General features: G+C 49.3%; 1 protein-coding gene across 1 annotated transcript in view; it reads right to left on the reverse strand.

The window, feature by feature from the left end:
• Abat (4-aminobutyrate aminotransferase) overlaps positions 1-13,801 on the reverse strand; it is an 85,711-nt gene extending 71,910 nt beyond the window's left edge. The window contains exon 1 of the mRNA XM_051167247.1: positions 13,643-13,801. The gene's annotated coding sequence lies outside the window, so the exon portion shown is untranslated. The remainder of the gene's footprint in view (positions 1-13,642) is intronic.
• Positions 13,802-16,346: the final 2,545 nt, after the last annotated feature.

Below are 16,346 nucleotides of genomic sequence, written 5' to 3' on the forward strand. Positions count from 1 at the left end.
TGGCTCACAACCATCTATAGTGAGATCTGATGCCTTCTTCTGGCATGCAAGTGAACATGCAGGCAGAATATTGTATACATAATAACAAATAAATAAGTATTTAAAAAAAGAAATGCAAAAAAGCAACAACAACAACAAAACCAAAAAATAAAAAAATAAAAAAGAAAGGCAAGATCCCGAATGTAGCGGCTCATGCCTTGCAACCCCATCTGCCACTTGGGAAGCCAAGGCAACAAGACCTAGGAATCCAGAGTCAGCTTGTGTGAGGCCACTGTGTGCTACATGACACCCTGGCTCAAAACAACACGAAAAGAAGGGAAGAGGAGAAAAGGACGGGCAAGGCAAAAGAAAACAAGCCCCTCAGCAAACCAGGACAGCAAACACTCCACAAGCCTTGCCTCACACTCGTTCAGCTAACGGTGATACGTTTATTTTGAAGCTGATCCTAGAATGATGCTAGAGACGTGGAAAAGATCTTGTTTTGTTTTGTTTTGTTTGTTTCTTGAAACAGACTTTCTCTGTGTAGCCTTGGCTGCCCTGGACTCACTTTGTAGACCAGGCTGGCCTCGAACTTGCAGCGATCCGCCTGCCTCTGCCTGAGTACTGGGATTACGGGTATACACCACCACGTCTGGCTGACATATTGAGTTTTAATGGAAGAGATCTGTGGCCTAGTGTGAGGGACAGAGAAATGAACGAAGGATTCCAACCAAGTGGTAAACTCATGGAAAAGGAGGTCTGAGAAAATTACTTCTCCGAAGAGCAACCCAACCCTTGCAACTGGTTGGCTTCTTCTATGAATGACAGAGACCCGCCCTGCACCAGTGGCGGCTGCCTCTCTGGACTGACTTCCTGCTAACAATTCATGCTTAGTCTCTCCTTGAATCCCTTGTGCCAAAGGATCAGTCAACCTGGAGCCTCTCACATGCCAGCTAAGGCCTCTACTACTGAGCTACGGGCCCCGCCCGCCCTGGGTACAACTCTAATCAAATAGATGGGAAGTTCAGGCATGTATCATCTCAGGCTCATTTTCTTCTTTGCTATGTGCCTCCCTTTCCTTGCTGGTAAAGTGCTGGTGGGAGCTGTGAGGATTGCTGCAGGGGTCAATGATTAATAGGTACAAGGCCTCAAGTGCCCTTTTGCTCCCTATTAAAAGCACGTCCCGGTGCGCTACCTACACATCCTGGGTGTAGCTCCCAAAGTCAGCCCATGGATGCGATAAGTTCCCATGTGAGGAGCCTCCTCACTCCTCCTGTCAGTCTAGTAGAAAGGGCTGGGCCCCCATTGTATGCTTCCCCAAGTTAAAGATTAGCAGTCTTGGTGAACCCCAGTTGTAACCTGCAATCACTTACGATAAAGTATCTTTGGCCTGGGGTGAAATAGCCTTTGGCTCCTGAGTGATTTGCTTGCCATTCACTGGGGGAAGTGCTCACTCACAGAGCAGGTAGCAAACACCAACCAGAAAAATTGTAATACAAAAGGCAAGATGTGTGCTTGCCTGGCCCCAGAGGACACACATGCAGGGAGCTGACCTGGATAAAGGGTGTGACCTCTTGAGCCATGACTACCAGGCTCTAAGCCTGCTCTATTTCAAGAAGGAATGTTCCAACATGGCGCCTGCAAGAGTTTCCAGTCCCCCCTAGGAAAGATGTTCCTCTCAGCCACCAACCAATCTGGCAGTAGTGGAAAGGTTCCGAAAGGCAGCATGCAGGAGCCAACCTCTCCCAGCCCACCACTTCCTGCCAAGTGTTTGTTTGTGTGAGCATGTGTTTTGGTTGAGATACGGTCTCACTGCATAGGCTTGGCAGACCTGAAATTCACTCTGTAGATCAGAGTGAACTACAAAGATCTGCCTGTCTCTGCCACCTGAGTGCTGAGATTAAAGGTGTGTGCCACCAAGCCTGGCTGTTCACTTGTTTTAGGTAGTGTCTTGGTCTGTAGCCCAGACTGGTCTGGGACTAAAAGTGATTCTCCTGCCTCAGTCCCTCAAATGCTGGGATTATAGATGTGAGCATGACACTTACCTGTATCTCTCTGGATAGGGTCTCACCCCTCTTAAATTAACCTCAAACTTGCTACGTAGCTGTGGATGATCTTGAATTTCTTATCTCCCTGCCTTTACTCCTCAGTGCTAGGATTACAGGTGTGCGCCACCATATCTGGTTCGTGTGGTGCTAATGATGGAACACAGAGGGGTGTGTGTGTGTGTGTGTGTGTGTGTGTGTGTGTGTGTGTGTGTGTGTATGTGTGCTAGGCATACCCTCTACCAATGGAGCTACATCCTCAGCACTTCCTCTTGCTCTCTCTGTCTTGTTATACAGCCCAGGCTGGCTAGCACCGTATTCCACGCTGACTTCAAACTCCCAATTCTCCTGCCTCAGCTCCTAGAACACTTGGGATCACAGCCATTCATCATCACGCGCAGCAGCATTTTCAGTTACATTTTAAAATTACTCTGTTTATTTGGGGACGCACAGGACATGAGGGCACATGTGCGGAAGTCAGAGCATAACTTGCAGGAGTTGCTCCTCTGCTCCACTATGTAGGTCCTGGGGATCCGGCTCAGAACTTTGATTTGCTGAACCATCTCCCCAGACCCGTTTTTTTTATGTTTTGGCTCTATCTTTCTATTGTTGTGGTAGCTGCCCCCCCAACCCCAATTCTTAGCGACTAGCGACATTGTTGCTCACACTGACAGAAGAGTCCACCAAACCCAGGGAGCTGCAAGATTACCCAGCGGCATCCGCGCATCCACGTGGCTAGTAGAGGCACTGGGTACGGCTCCTATGAGCAGCCCTCTGTGGGGGTCTCCTTTCTGAGCCTGTTTCCCATGTTTGCAATCTGCTCACTCCTGCCTTTTGTGGGATGCCTAGGTTCAGGCAAGCTCTTGGAATGTCTGCTCCTCTGGTCCGGGTCCTTTGAAGGGGTTCTCTTGCTCTTCTTCTTAATGTGACTCTACTAGCTTGGCTTGGAAGTCTTCCTCCAGCATGTTCCTAGGTCACAAGGTCCGTGCTTTTGTGTGAGTCTGTTCTTTGAGTCTAGCTTGCAGCCCCTCCGAGGGTGATGCACACAGGGCTGGGGCGCGCTGCCAGGTGTACACAGTACATTCAGGCGGCAATTTGCACAAACACTTCTCAGTATGCTCATTTCCAGCCCGTCCGCACAAAGGCGCTTAGACTGCAAAGCCAGTGGAGAGCTATTTGCAGCTGTGGACAAGGAGGAGGAGGCAGCCTTTGTTCCTGCTTGGGAACAGGCCTGCCTGTTTGGTGGTGCCTTGCTCTTTCGTCTGGCACCCTGCCAACCTTGTCCCCAAGGCGTTTTAAGGTCTTAGAAGCTCTTGCTACAAGGCCAGCAACCCACCTGAAGGATTGGCTGCTTCCCGTGTGGAACCTGGGCTCAGTGGTGGGAGAAGATGAGTTGCCACTCGCTGCCCACTGTCTTCAAGTGCCAATGAAATCACATCACCCCACCTTGCTCAGAACCCCGACTGTGATCCCCAGTGGATCTCTGGGTCCAGTCTAAACTCATAAAGGGTCGCCCGGCTGGTGGTGATGCACCCCTTCCTGAACTCTACTGCCTCCATCCCACCAAGGGCCTTCCCATTCTGAAAATCTTGGTTTTGTAGGGAGAAATTGTTCACCAGTGGGAAACTGTACCCTGTCTACATAAACGCCAGCCCTTCGGTTATCTGATTCCAGCCTTGTTGATTGCATTTGAGCCAGCCCTTTTTTCTATTTAAACTCCTCATAAGTTGCAGGAAACCAGCAGATAGGTTCTGCCTCATCAGACCATTTCCACCTCGCTCGTGATTCACGCCATCATTTCTTTCCGCATACACGCCGTGCTGTGCTGTATTTGGCTTTTCCTTTGATCTTGTAACGTCTGCTTAAGAAGCCCCAACACAAGCATTTGCTTTTCCATCTCATGAAAGCCATGACTCTTCACCCTTCCCCCACTACTTGTTTTTCTGTTGTGTGCACACACACACATGTGAGAATGTATGTGTAACATATGTGTGTAAGGGGGCAAAGGTCAACTTGAAGTGCCATCACTTAGGAGGTGTCTGCCTTGTTTTTTGAGATGCATTCTCTTATGGGAACTTAAGCTTGCTGGTCAAGCTAGGCTGGTGGCCAGCGAGCACCAGGGATCCTTCTGGCTCCGCCTCCCAGTGCAGGGGTGACCACTGCACCACCATGTCTGGCTCTATAAAGGTGCTGGGGATCAAATTTAGGTCCTCATGGCTTTGTGGCAAACACTATGTACTGTGCGGCCTCTCCAGTTCTTAAAGACGTTCCTCTCCCTCCCCCCTCTCCCTCCCCCACTATTTCACCTCTCACTGTTTCTTTTTCTTTCTGCACTGAAGAAAATGCTGGGTCTACCCAGGCCTCCTCATGTGAATGCCAGTGCTAGTGTGGGGGTCAGAGGACAACCTCAGGTGCCAGTCTTTGCTTTCCAACTTCTTTGTTGTCGTTTGACATGCATACCAGGCTAGCTGGCTGGTGGGCTTCTGGGATTATCCTGACTCTGCCTCACATCTTCTCAAAGAAGCACCAGGATTTCAAAAGCTTGTGTCGTGCATCTGACTTTTATATTGATTACAGGCATTTGAACTCAGGTGCTCATCTTCTATGACAAGCTCTTTTATGCACTGATCCATCCCCTCAGTCCAATAACAAGGTTGGAAAGCACATTGGGTTTCCAGATTTGAAGGGCTTAGTGAAGCCAAAGGACAGGTGTCTAGGATGCTGCTACCCTACACTGTCAGCCTTTAAAGAAGATGCTGGCGGAAGGCATCGAGACTGTGGGGGTGGGCTGACTGATAAGGTAGGGACTGGTCAGGATTTGCAGAGGGCAAGGAAGCTGGTTTGAGAGTGGACTCTCGGCTGGTGAGTCTATCAACGCTCTGATGGGTGTGCTTGTCAGTCTAATTTTACAAAGCTTTCGAGGGCGTGCCAATGTTAAAGGTGTGAGGACTCTCATGGTCAGGAGTGGAAGTAACGTATTTTATTAGGAAGAGTGGAGCCTCAGTACAGCCTCAAGAACATGTCCAAATCCTGCAAAGTGCAGCCATTCATTCACTCATTCTTCATTTAGTCACACATCCATCCATCATCAATCTGTGCAACCAAAAAGAGTGGTTAAATCTATCCATCCACCTACTCATCCACTGATCCATGAAAGTGTATATTCATTTATCCATACATCTGTTCCCACACCTATCCAACAAATATGCCTCAAGTACAGAAATCATGGCCACCTCTGTTTGTTCAGCCTCTTGTGCAGTAAGTTCCCCTCCCAGAGCAAAGAAGAGAGACTTGCATGACCCAGGAAAGCAAGGAAACTTACAAACCTGTGAAAGTTACGAGGTTCATAGGGACTCTCCCCAAGATTACAAAAGCAGCAAGCAATTGCTGAGGAGAGAAGACTTTCTGTGAACCTGCCTGCAGTTAGTCAGGGAGCTCCTGGGGGCCGTGTCTGCGAGCTGTCACCCACGCTGGGGTGGGACTTTTCAGTCATACAGCTGCTTTTGAGCTGTTCACCCCCATGTAGGTAACCCCGGTAGACTTATTAGTCCACGGAGATGAGTGGGATGCTTCCTTTGGTCTGTTGCTGGGTGTTCCATCGTGTGTCTGCCATTTCCTCATGCCCCCGAGGGACAGGCACACAACACCTCTAAACCTGAGATTCTCAACCAGGAGAAGCTTTGTTCCCGCACAGAACATTCAGAGATGGAGAGGTTTTTGGCTGCCACAGCTACTGTGGAGAAATGCTACTGACGTCTCAAGGAGAAGACTAGTGATGCTGTCATCTAAGCAGACGGCTGCCCCCTCCTATGAAGCTTTAGACATCAAGTTCCTTGTGGGCAGGAACTGCACTGGAGTCGCCTGTACTCCAAGGTCACAGACTGTTCCTGACCAATACAGGAATTGAGCAACGGTTTAAACGGACCAGGAAAGAGTGACATTGATCACAACTTCATGCGAGCAAAATGGCTTAGTAGGTAAAGTTGCTTGATGCCAAATCTGACAGCCTGAGTTCAATCCCCAGAACACACATGGAGGAAAGAACCAACTCCCAAAAGTTGTCCTCTGACCCCCACATAAGCTCATGCCTGTACAAACACACACACACACACACACACACACACACACACACACACATACACACACCAACCAAGCAACCAAATTCAATATAAATAAAGTAATCCCAACTTCAATTAACAAACAAACAAACAAACAAACAAACAAGCCCTGGTCAAAAGCAGGCAAAGAGGATGAGGGGCATTGAGATGACTCAGGAGTAACAGCACTTGCCACCAAGCCTGATGACCTGAGTTAGATCCCCAGAGCCCACACGGAGGAAGTTGTCTTCTGACCTCCACAACCATACCACAGCACAGGGTGACCCCCTAATAAATTAATGTAATAAAATTTGGTTTTGTTTGTTTGTTTGTTTGCTTTGTTGAGACTTTGGCTTAATGAGACTACTCACAAAGTAGCCCAGGCTGGCTTAGAGCTCTCTATTAGACCAGGCTGGCCCTGGGCTCAGATCCACCTGCCTCTCTGCCTCCTAAGTGTTGGGGCTAAATGTGTGCTCCACCATGCCAACTCTGTCATTTGTTTTAAGTGGAAAAAGTGCTTGAAGAGACACAGATTCTCAGCGTCACACTGTGAGTGCTACCGAAATATGGGTCAAAACAACAACGTAGCAACATCACACTCCCCATAAAGGCTTCCACAACAACGCTGGAGACAGTAACTGACTGAGGTTGTGAGGATACTGGAGCCCTCCACACTGCAGGTGAGAACGTTAACAATGTTGCAGAAGTTCCTCAGGTTAAAGGTCTGGCCCTGTCTGGTGTGTGTGGGGTGTGTGTGTGTGTGTGTGTGTGTGTGTGTGTGTGTGTGTGTGTGGCATGTATGGACCTGAAGTGGGTGGATAGGTGCCTTTTTGCCAGCCAGTTTTCCCCACCACTCTCTCTGTCTCCAGTGGTCACCAGGGCAGCCTGGTTTTTACACAGGTTCTGGAGACTCAAGTTCCAGTTCTCACACTTTCAAGAGAAGCACTTTCCTCACGAAGCCGTCTCCCCAGCCAATGCTCCCCCTTAAAGACAAGGTCTCTGCGTAACCTAGGTGGGCTTCAAACTCGTTTGTAGCTGAGGATGACATTAAAGCCAGAGCTTCGGGCATGCTAGGCAGGCCCTGTAAAAATGAGCTACATCCACAGCTCCTTAAGCCATCATCTGCACTCGTGTGCTCACAGTAGGCAAGATGGAAATAACTCCCATGCATTGGCTAAAAAATGGAGGAGCAAATCCCGATAACCTGTGCAACAGATGATTGTTCCCTCCTAAACACAACAGACCACAAAGTGTACGAGGTCCATTGATAGGAAGTATTCGGCAAAATCCACAGAGAACCAGGAGCCAAGGCTTGAGGAGTGACCACTTAAAATCTTCCTTACAGAGTGACGAAGATAGCTCAGAACTAGGTAGTGTTGACAGAAGTACAGCCCAATGAATGAACTTTATTCTTTAAAGTGGTTTAAATATTCAATTTTATGTGATGTCTGTTTTCTCACAGTGAAAATGCAGAGTCAGACCAGAGTCTAGCCCTAGAGAGATGGCTCAGTGGTTAAGAGCACTTGCTGCTCTGGACCTGGGTTTGGTACTCAGCACCCACAGGACTCCACACAACTGTCCATCCAGAGCATCTGGTGCCTTCTTCTGCCCTGCTTGGGCATCAGGCACACATATATCGTATGCATATTTACATGCAGGCAAAAAGTCAGACACATAAAATACAAATAATCTTTCTAAATGTAGAGATTCAACTCAATACATTTTCATTGCTAGAAACTGGGCAGTACATTTGAGACATGGCCACAAAGAAGCTGTTGCAAGCCCTACTTGTTAGGGAATTAATGGAGAGAAAACCAAGCAACAGTGAAGGAGCAGAGGGAAACTGGGATGTGGGTGGAGGGAGAAATGGTTTTCTGGCTCAGGGTACAAGAGGGTTAAAGGAAAATTTTCCATAAAAATTCCCAGAGTCTATAACTGAGCACCCAGAGGCCGAGGCTGGAAGACTGTCATTGAGTTTGAGATCAGTCTGAGCTACATACCAAACGCAAGGCCAGCCTGGGCTACATAGAGAGGACCAGGCTAGTTTGGGCTAATAGTAAGGTCCTGTCTCAAAATATTAAGGAGAGGAGCTGCTGCCATGGAGGAAGTGAGGAGAGGAGAACAGAAATGGGGCGGGGGGGGGGGGGAGGCAGGGCAGAGGGGGGAAGGGAGGAGCGAAAAGAAAAATAAGACGGATCTTGAAACAGCTTTCGAAGGACAATCTGCCCTTGGCAAGTGGAGCTACTGAGGGGATGTGTAATTAAAGGCCCCTCTTTAAGTGTTCAGTCTGCAGTGTTAGAGGAAGAGAGGACACTTGGGCACAGGAAGGGGAACTGGGGGCTCCCTTCGGAGTCTTCCCCTGACTTCCTGCTGAGAACCCCCGCCCCCATCAGGCATGGTGGTGCAAGGGGCTACCGATCCAGTCTGCTGAGCATTCTTGCAGGCCCCAGCCTCCCCAGCTGCCATTTATGAGGTTTTTGTGGCCTGCCTCCTGCCAGGGGACAGGCAAGCAGACCGGAAAAGAGGTAAGGGAGACAGTGGCCACATCAATTAAGTTCTGACTATTGAGCAAGGGTTAGAACACAAGGTCCCAGTTGAATCCTCACACTGACCCAGTCAGGTCACTTCAACTGTTTCTGTTTGTCTTTTTACTAACATACCACACAAGGATGGGGTAACTGAGAGATCAGCATGGCTGCGAAGAGAAGCCCACTTCCAGGCTTCGAGACGCATCTCCACACCCTCGGCCAGAACAGACTCTCATTTCTCTCATTTCTGTTTCTTGGCTCCAGAATGCTCTGGAAGCTCAGCAGGCCTGAGCATCTGCCATTGGCAACTTTAGGTATGCACCAGGCTCAACCCTTGGGCTTTGTTTTGCTCAAACAAGAGAAGCTGGGTTGGGGTTCCTCCCCTTCCCTCTTGAACACATCCAAGCAGCATGTTCCCCTTTCAGGACTCACTTCCCTAACTAGAGTTTTTTTTTTTTTTTCTTTCTATCAGACTGATGAGCTGTCTGATGTACTAAGACAGTGATTCACTTTCTTAAAAAATTTAAATACATTTCTCTGTGTGTATGTGTCATCGTATTCTTGTGGAAGGGAGAGGGCCACTTTTTAGGAGTCATTTCTCTCATTCAACAGCAGGTCCTGGGGGATGGAACTGAGGTCATTGGTGAGGAGCCCCTCCACCCACTGAGTCAGCTCACTGGCTCCCAACTACCCATTTTCTTGTGTATTTATATTATGTTTAAACATAAGACCATCTTCTCTATACTGATCCAGCAACTTTATTTCATTGAATTATATGCCTCTGAGACCATTCCAGGCTTGGGGCCTGAATCTTCCTCATTTTTCTAAAGAGGGTCTCCCTTTCTCCATTGGAGCCCACCAGGATGCTGACCTTTCTTACACTGGGGCGACAAGTGGGTGCTCCAATGTCATCAGTGCCCATGTGTGGTTGCTGCTAGAGCAGATTCCCTGGTGTTAGGCTGCTGGGTCTCCATGGGGTTTCAACTGTATGAGAGAGTGCCTCCCGCCCTTCTGAGAAAGTCTGTAGAACAAGATGGTCTCTGAAACTGCTGCGTCCTGGGCTCAGCAAGCAGGCAAAGGCACTTGCTGCTAAGCCTAAAGAATTGAGTTCCGGGGCCTGGAGAGATGGCTCAGTGGTTAAGAGCACCGCAAGCTCTTCCAAAGGCTCTGAGTTCAATTCCCAGAAACCACATGGTGGCTCACAACCATCTGTAATGTGATCTGATGCCCTCTTCTGGCCTACAGGTGTACATGCAGGCAGAACACTGTATACATAATAACAAATAAATATATCTTTTAAAAAAAATCTATACATTGAAAAAAACAAACAAACAAAAACGGAGTTCCATTCTGGGGACCCACCAATTAGGAAAGAACAACCCCTAAAATAGTTGTCCTCTGACCTCAACAGGCACATTTTGGCATGTATGAACCTCTTCGCACATGAGGAAATAAGTGTAATAAATTTCAAGCGCCTTCTCCTTGAGCATGCCTTTGGCCTCTGCGGGGGAAAAGGTGATGCTGCGGACTAGTCTCTTCATCTCTACGGTCTGTAAAATGCGAATCCTAATGGAGCTCTGAAAATGGCTAAGTTCCTCTGAAAGGAGAGAGACTAACATGACAGCGACGGCAGGAGGCTTAAGAGGTGAGCACTCCCGCCCTTCCATCAGGAAGAAACTGAAGCAAGGAGCAGTGCAACGGGAGGTGGCTTAGCTCAAACATAAGCCATGTTTGAAGCCAGAGTAGGCCAGGTATTCTCAATGACAGAATGAGGCGGGAGGAAGAGGAAGAGTTTTTCCTTTACCAGACATTTAGTCATCTGGAGTGTGTGTGTGTGTGTGTGTGTGTGTGTGGTGTGGTGATGCTCATCCACACATGCATGTGTGGCGGTCAGAGGCCATCATTAGGTGTCTTACTGCTTGCTACTTGCTTTATTTTTCTTGACGGGGTCCCACACCGATCCCGAGGCTCATCCTTTCAGCAAGGCTGGCTGGCTAGGGATCTACCTGCCTCCTCTGTTCCCCAGCCGTCTGCTCTGGCTTTTAGGGAGGTGGTGGGGATCCAAAGCCATGCTTACATACCAGACCTTATCCCCACTAATACTCTCTCTATCCTACCAGGAGATATTTTCTTCTCTATCAGCTGAGGTAGTGTTGCTGGCGTCTACTGTGTAAAGAGCAACAAAAATGATAAAACTCACAGCTGAGAATCACCCAACTTAAAATGCCAGTGGTGCTTAGAATGTGACCCCTTGATGCAGGCCACCCCTTACCTGATGCCCCAGCCACCAGGCTAAAGATAAGGAACCAAAGCTCAGCAAAGTCAGTGATTGCTCATTTCTTTCCAGGCAGAAGTAGCCAATAGATGCTCACCCTAGGTTCCAGCTGGCTTTAAGGTCTATGGTCCATTCCACGCACTGCTCTGTTCCCCTGAAATCCTCATGTTTCTCCAATAGCCTGAGTCTGTCTGTTGCCTTTTCCTGGTGGCCTGTTTACAAGAGAGGTTCCTAGGCTTGTCCTAGGATTACTGCCACTGCCACATTCTACCAGTTTGAGTTGACTTTTTTTTTTAGGCAGGGTTTCCAGGCAGGGTTTCTCCGTGTAGCCCTGGCTATCCTGGAACTTACTCTATAGACCAGGCTGGCCTCAAACTCACAGAGATCCACCTGCCTGTCTCCCGAGTGCTGGGATTACAGGCACGTACCCCCATTGCCTGGCTTGAATTGACTTTGTAGTTGGCGTTGTAGCCACTATTTCTACTTATTAGCTGTGCTATATACGCCGAGGATCAACTTGTTTCGCCCTGAGGCTAAGTAACAGAGAGAGGACTTTCCCAAAGGTTGGGGATGTAGCTCAGTAGGTAGAGTGATCGGCTGGCATGTACCAAGCCCTCCCTTCTCGCCTCAGCACTGCATGGAAACTGGCTATGATGATGTGGTTGACTCGTGCAACCCCAGCATTCAGGGGGTGAAGGCAGAAGAACAGGAAGTTCAAGGTCATCTTCCACTATGCAGTGAGGTCAAGGCTATTCTGTCATACATGAGACTGTCTTTTAAAAAAAATCTCCCCAAGATCACGCACCAAGAAGCAGATGGAATCCAACACTCTGATCTCCACATTTTCACCTTGAGCTCAGCTCTTGGCTCTCCCTAGAAGTATGATAGCTCCCCTCCAGCTGAGAGCTGGACAGAGGAAGGAACAAAGGAGAGATGGTACCCTAGACTCCCCCATCCAGAGGGGGTCTAGTCATTACTGCTTATTTATCTTAAAGGTCCTACACAGTCACCCAATGTGTCAGGAAAGGGTGCAGGACTGTAAGCAGGGACAGGCTATTACTGCAGAGAACGGGAGCCAGAGGCAGAGAGGAAAGGGGTATACTTCCTCAGGCACCCCTTTCTGGAGTACACCCAGCCATGCAGCTGAGGTCCCCCACAGTAGCGTTGGCTCTAGCGTATTGTAACGGATGACATCCATTCTGGTGTGTTGGTCTTGGGAAGCTTTGTTGGGCAGCAGGCGCACGACAGAAACCCACAAGACCCCAGGGATGGGTCCTGCCAGGGCCTGTGGAGTGTTGACAGGAGTTCTAAAGCTCTGTTCCTTCTGAGCTGGCTTTCTCAGTGTTGCCGCGTCCTATGATGAGTGGGGACATGGTGCCCAGTAGGGCCCACTGTACATGTGAAAACTGGAGCTAGTGTTAGGGAGCCCCAGGGGCCCTATGGGAGCTACGCTGGTTTTGTCAGAGACTGGCTGGGTGACCTTGAGTGAGTCCCTCTCTCTCTCTTTGTGCCTCAGTTTGTTCAACTCCCATGCAAATGGTCAGTCTTAATGTAGATGCTGTTTTACACCTTAGAACTGCAGACAGGGTCATCTGTCTCTCCCGGAGCTGTTCTCTGGCCTCCGGGAAACCTATCTCTCCTGATCTCTTATCGCGGTGCCCACATCCGGAGAACAAGCCAAGATTTACTGCTTTCCCATCTCCTGATCTGCCCCCACCACACCTCCTCAGGCTGTTGTGAGGGAGCCACGTAGCTAAGCCAACGCTGTCCCCAGACCTGTGGACAGGCCATCCCCAGCATCCTTCTCTTGGCCTAATGCCCAGGGAATTCCATCAGGCAATAGCCACAGGAGTTGATGGGGGGCAGATCCAAGAAACAAACAGGGGACCCTTGGAAGTGGGCCAACAGCCCTTTTCTATACTGATAACCCTTTGTCCAGGATTAGGGAGACCCGCTCTGGAGGGTAACACTGAATAATGGCCTTTTATAATTGTGTTGGTGGAGGTGGGGGCTGAAGGGGGTTCCTGCTGGTCCTGCAGTGCAAGGCGATCTGTGTTCTTAAAGTTTGAAGGCTGACTGAAAGGAGCTCTGGGCCTGGGGAAGAGAGGCCCCTAAAAGCCTTGGGGGTGGGGGTGTGGCCTCTCCTATGGGTGGGGAAGGGTCTTCATAGGGATAGAAGAGAATTCATCTGTCCCCAGAATCCAGAACCTAGTTTCTGGGATGGGCGTGCAGGAGATTGGTCTGGGATGTCCTTGCTGAGAGAGGGTCTTATTCTCCAGGACTTTCACAGTCGGGGAGGGATAGGACCCTTCTATATGAGCTGTGACCTCAACATCCCAAGGAGACAGGGACGAGAGAGAAGCAAGAGACCCTAACTTAGTTTATTAGGAATGGAGGGAGATGGCAGAGGGTCCAGATATCTGGGGAGGCAGGACTCCACTGGGTGGGGGTGCATTCTATTCTAAGGGTTAAAAAAGGGAGGGATTTTCCCCTCCAGCCAGTGGCCGGGACGGACGGCCCCGTTTCTGAAGGTTACACAAAGCTGTTTTGCTTTCTGGGGCCTGGGAAGTGGGAGACCCTTTCCTTTCGGGGCAGGAGCCCGAGTCCTGGTTGGATGGAGGGCCCGGACTCTAGAGGAAGATGCCAGGCTCTGGCTTCCCTGATGCAGGGCTTTCCTCGGAAGGGGCGGCCAAGCGCGTCCGGACGTGTCGCACTTACCTCCAGGCCCCGACCGCTATCTCCAGGCTCCGATCCGCGGGTCCGACTTGAGCGAGCACCTTCCGATGCTCCGGGCTGCGCCAGGCGTCTGCTCCGCTTTCCCCAGCGACTCGCCAGGCTTCCAAGCTTCGCAGAGCAGCCCCAGCCAATCAGCATCACCGCCTCTGGTCTTTGCTTGCGCCTCAGCCAATGGGAGAGCCCGCCATGGGCCACCGCCCCCGGGGGGAGGGGGAAGGCGGGGCGGGGGCAGAGTCCGACCTCCGTGGGTAGGATGCGCCCGGGGGTCTCGGAGGAGGGCCGCGAGGGCCGGAGGAAGGGGCTGGGGGATCGAGGCAGCCGGAGGGGACCCCAGCAAGTCAGATTGGGACTCAGAGTCGCTTCCTTACAGGCGGGGGAGGCTTTACAGTCTAATTTAACAGGAATCTTCATTGTACCACCATCCCACATCACTGTTTAAAGATCCTGGGGACTGCAGTCCCCCTCCCCCGCCCCGCCCCCCTTGTGCTTCGGATCTAGTCTCTAGAACCTGAGAATCCGGGACCCTGAACCGAGAGAGGGCTGAAGCACCCTGTCGGCGGTGCCCTCAGCCCTCCATGCCACCTTCTGGTCCATCAGTGGTGCACAACAGGGCAATGAGAAGAGCCCTAAACTGGGAGTCAGACCACGACCCAGGGCAGGTCTCTTCTTCTCCTCTTCCTGGTTTTCCTTAAAGATAAAGAGAGGCAATAGTGGTTGTATCTCTTTTATGTAATAAAGATGCGTTCAGAAAACTTATTTAAAAAATGCAGTGAAAAGTAGTTAAACGACAATGAGTGACAGAGTCCCACACCTTTTCTTTAATTAAAAATAGATTTATTTTATCTTAATCCTCTCTCTCTCTCTCTCTCTCTCTCTCTCTCTCTCTCTCTCTCTCTCTCTGTGTGTGTGTGTGTGTGTGTGTGTGTGTGTGTGTGTGTGTGTGTGTACCTAAGGAGGCCCACTGGAGGTGATGGTCTTCCCTGGAGCTGTAGTTACAGGTGGTTGCGAGCTGACAGAATTGGGTGCTGGGTGCTGGGTGCTGGGAATGGCACTCAGGGTTCTTGAGAACAGTTGTGTTCTCAGATGCTGAGCCATCTCCTCACTTTTCTCCTATTCTCTTTCTTGTTTCATTTATTTATTTGTTTATTTATTAGACAAGGTCTCTCTATATAGCCTTTCTATCCTGGAACCCATTATGCAGACCAGTCTGGCTTCCAACTCACAGAGCTTGCATCTACTTCCAAAGTGCTGGGATTAAAGGTGTGCCACTGTGCCGGCCCCCCACCCCACCCTCTTTTTCTTTTCTTTTCTTTTTTAAGGGAAGGAAGATTTATTTTGGTTTGATGGAATGAAGCATGTTGGGAGGACAGTTGTTTGTTCCTTGCTCACTTCTTTGTTTGTTTGTTTGCTTCCCCCCCCCTCCCCAGACAGGCTTTTTTTTTTTTTTTTTTTTTCTGTGTAGCCTTGGCTGTCCTGGACTCATTTTGTAAACCAGGCTGGCCTCAAACTCACAGTGATCTGCTTGCCTCTGCCTCCCGAGTGCTGGGATTAAAGGCGTGCGGCACCATGCCCGGCTCGCTTGCTCATTTCTTATGGTCCTACAACTTTCTAAAGTTATTTGAACAGAAGGTGTAATCAGTCATTAGTAAAATCAGGGATACAGATGTCTGACCATCTCTAAGCTTATCCCAGGCAACTGTGTCATGGTCTAATCAACTCTTATAGAGTCTAGAAGTTCCTCTTGAGTTCAGAAACCCAAGCAGCCTCCTATGTAGTTAGCCACAGAGTGTAAACCTAGAACTCAAGGAATCAAGATAGACCTGAAGTAAACAAATAAATATAATACCTCCAAATAAGCAATTGACTGCGACCACTAAGTGAATCCGGAAGAAACTATGACTAGAATAAGTTCAAAGGAGCAAATGGAAGACGGTCCAGAGGCTCCATCCCTTGGGAATCCAGAAGGCACTGCCTGTCGCTGTTTTACCTGAGCAATTTTCTGAGGCTGTGTTGTAAATCTAGCAAGTTCTCTCTAATACCTAAGCCTCCTGAGAATTTGTTTATGGCTTAAGACCTGCTTGGAAAAAAATGCAAATGGCCAAAGAGAGGCAAGTTAAAGCAAAAGGCTGGAAAAGCATTTTTTTTTTTCTACTCGTCACCATGGCTCGGCCCCGCGTCACTATCTGTGAGCTTTCAAGGAATTACACAAGTTCCTATATTGCTGACTCAGCCTCACCTCAGCCATCCTTGAGAGAAATTGGACATTTCTATTTTTTTTTTTTTTAAAGCTTGCAGGTGTCACACCTTTAATCTCAGTACTGGCTGAGGCAGAGGCAGGCAGATCTCTGATAGTTGGAGACAGGAATAGGGAGTTCCAGATCAACCTGGGCTACATAGGGAGAGCTTGTCTATAAGCAAACAACCAACCAAACAAAAACTTATGGCATGGGCCTATTATCTCAACAGCCAGAGGCAGAAGGATCAGAAAGTCAAGGTTATCCTTGGCTTAAATAGAACGCGAAGCCTGCCTGAAACACATGAGATGTCCATTCCAGAAAATGAGTTCTTACACTCCCAGCATTCAGAAGCCCGAGGCAGGAGGATTGCCATGAGTCTGAGGCCAGCTTGGGCTGTTTATCAAATTCTAGGTCAGCATGGTCTACAATGTGAGACCTGGAGATCCTGT

Source organism: Acomys russatus, chromosome 25 (assembly GCF_903995435.1).
Source record: "Acomys russatus chromosome 25, mAcoRus1.1, whole genome shotgun sequence".
Lineage (NCBI taxonomy): Eukaryota > Metazoa > Chordata > Mammalia > Rodentia > Muridae > Acomys > Acomys russatus.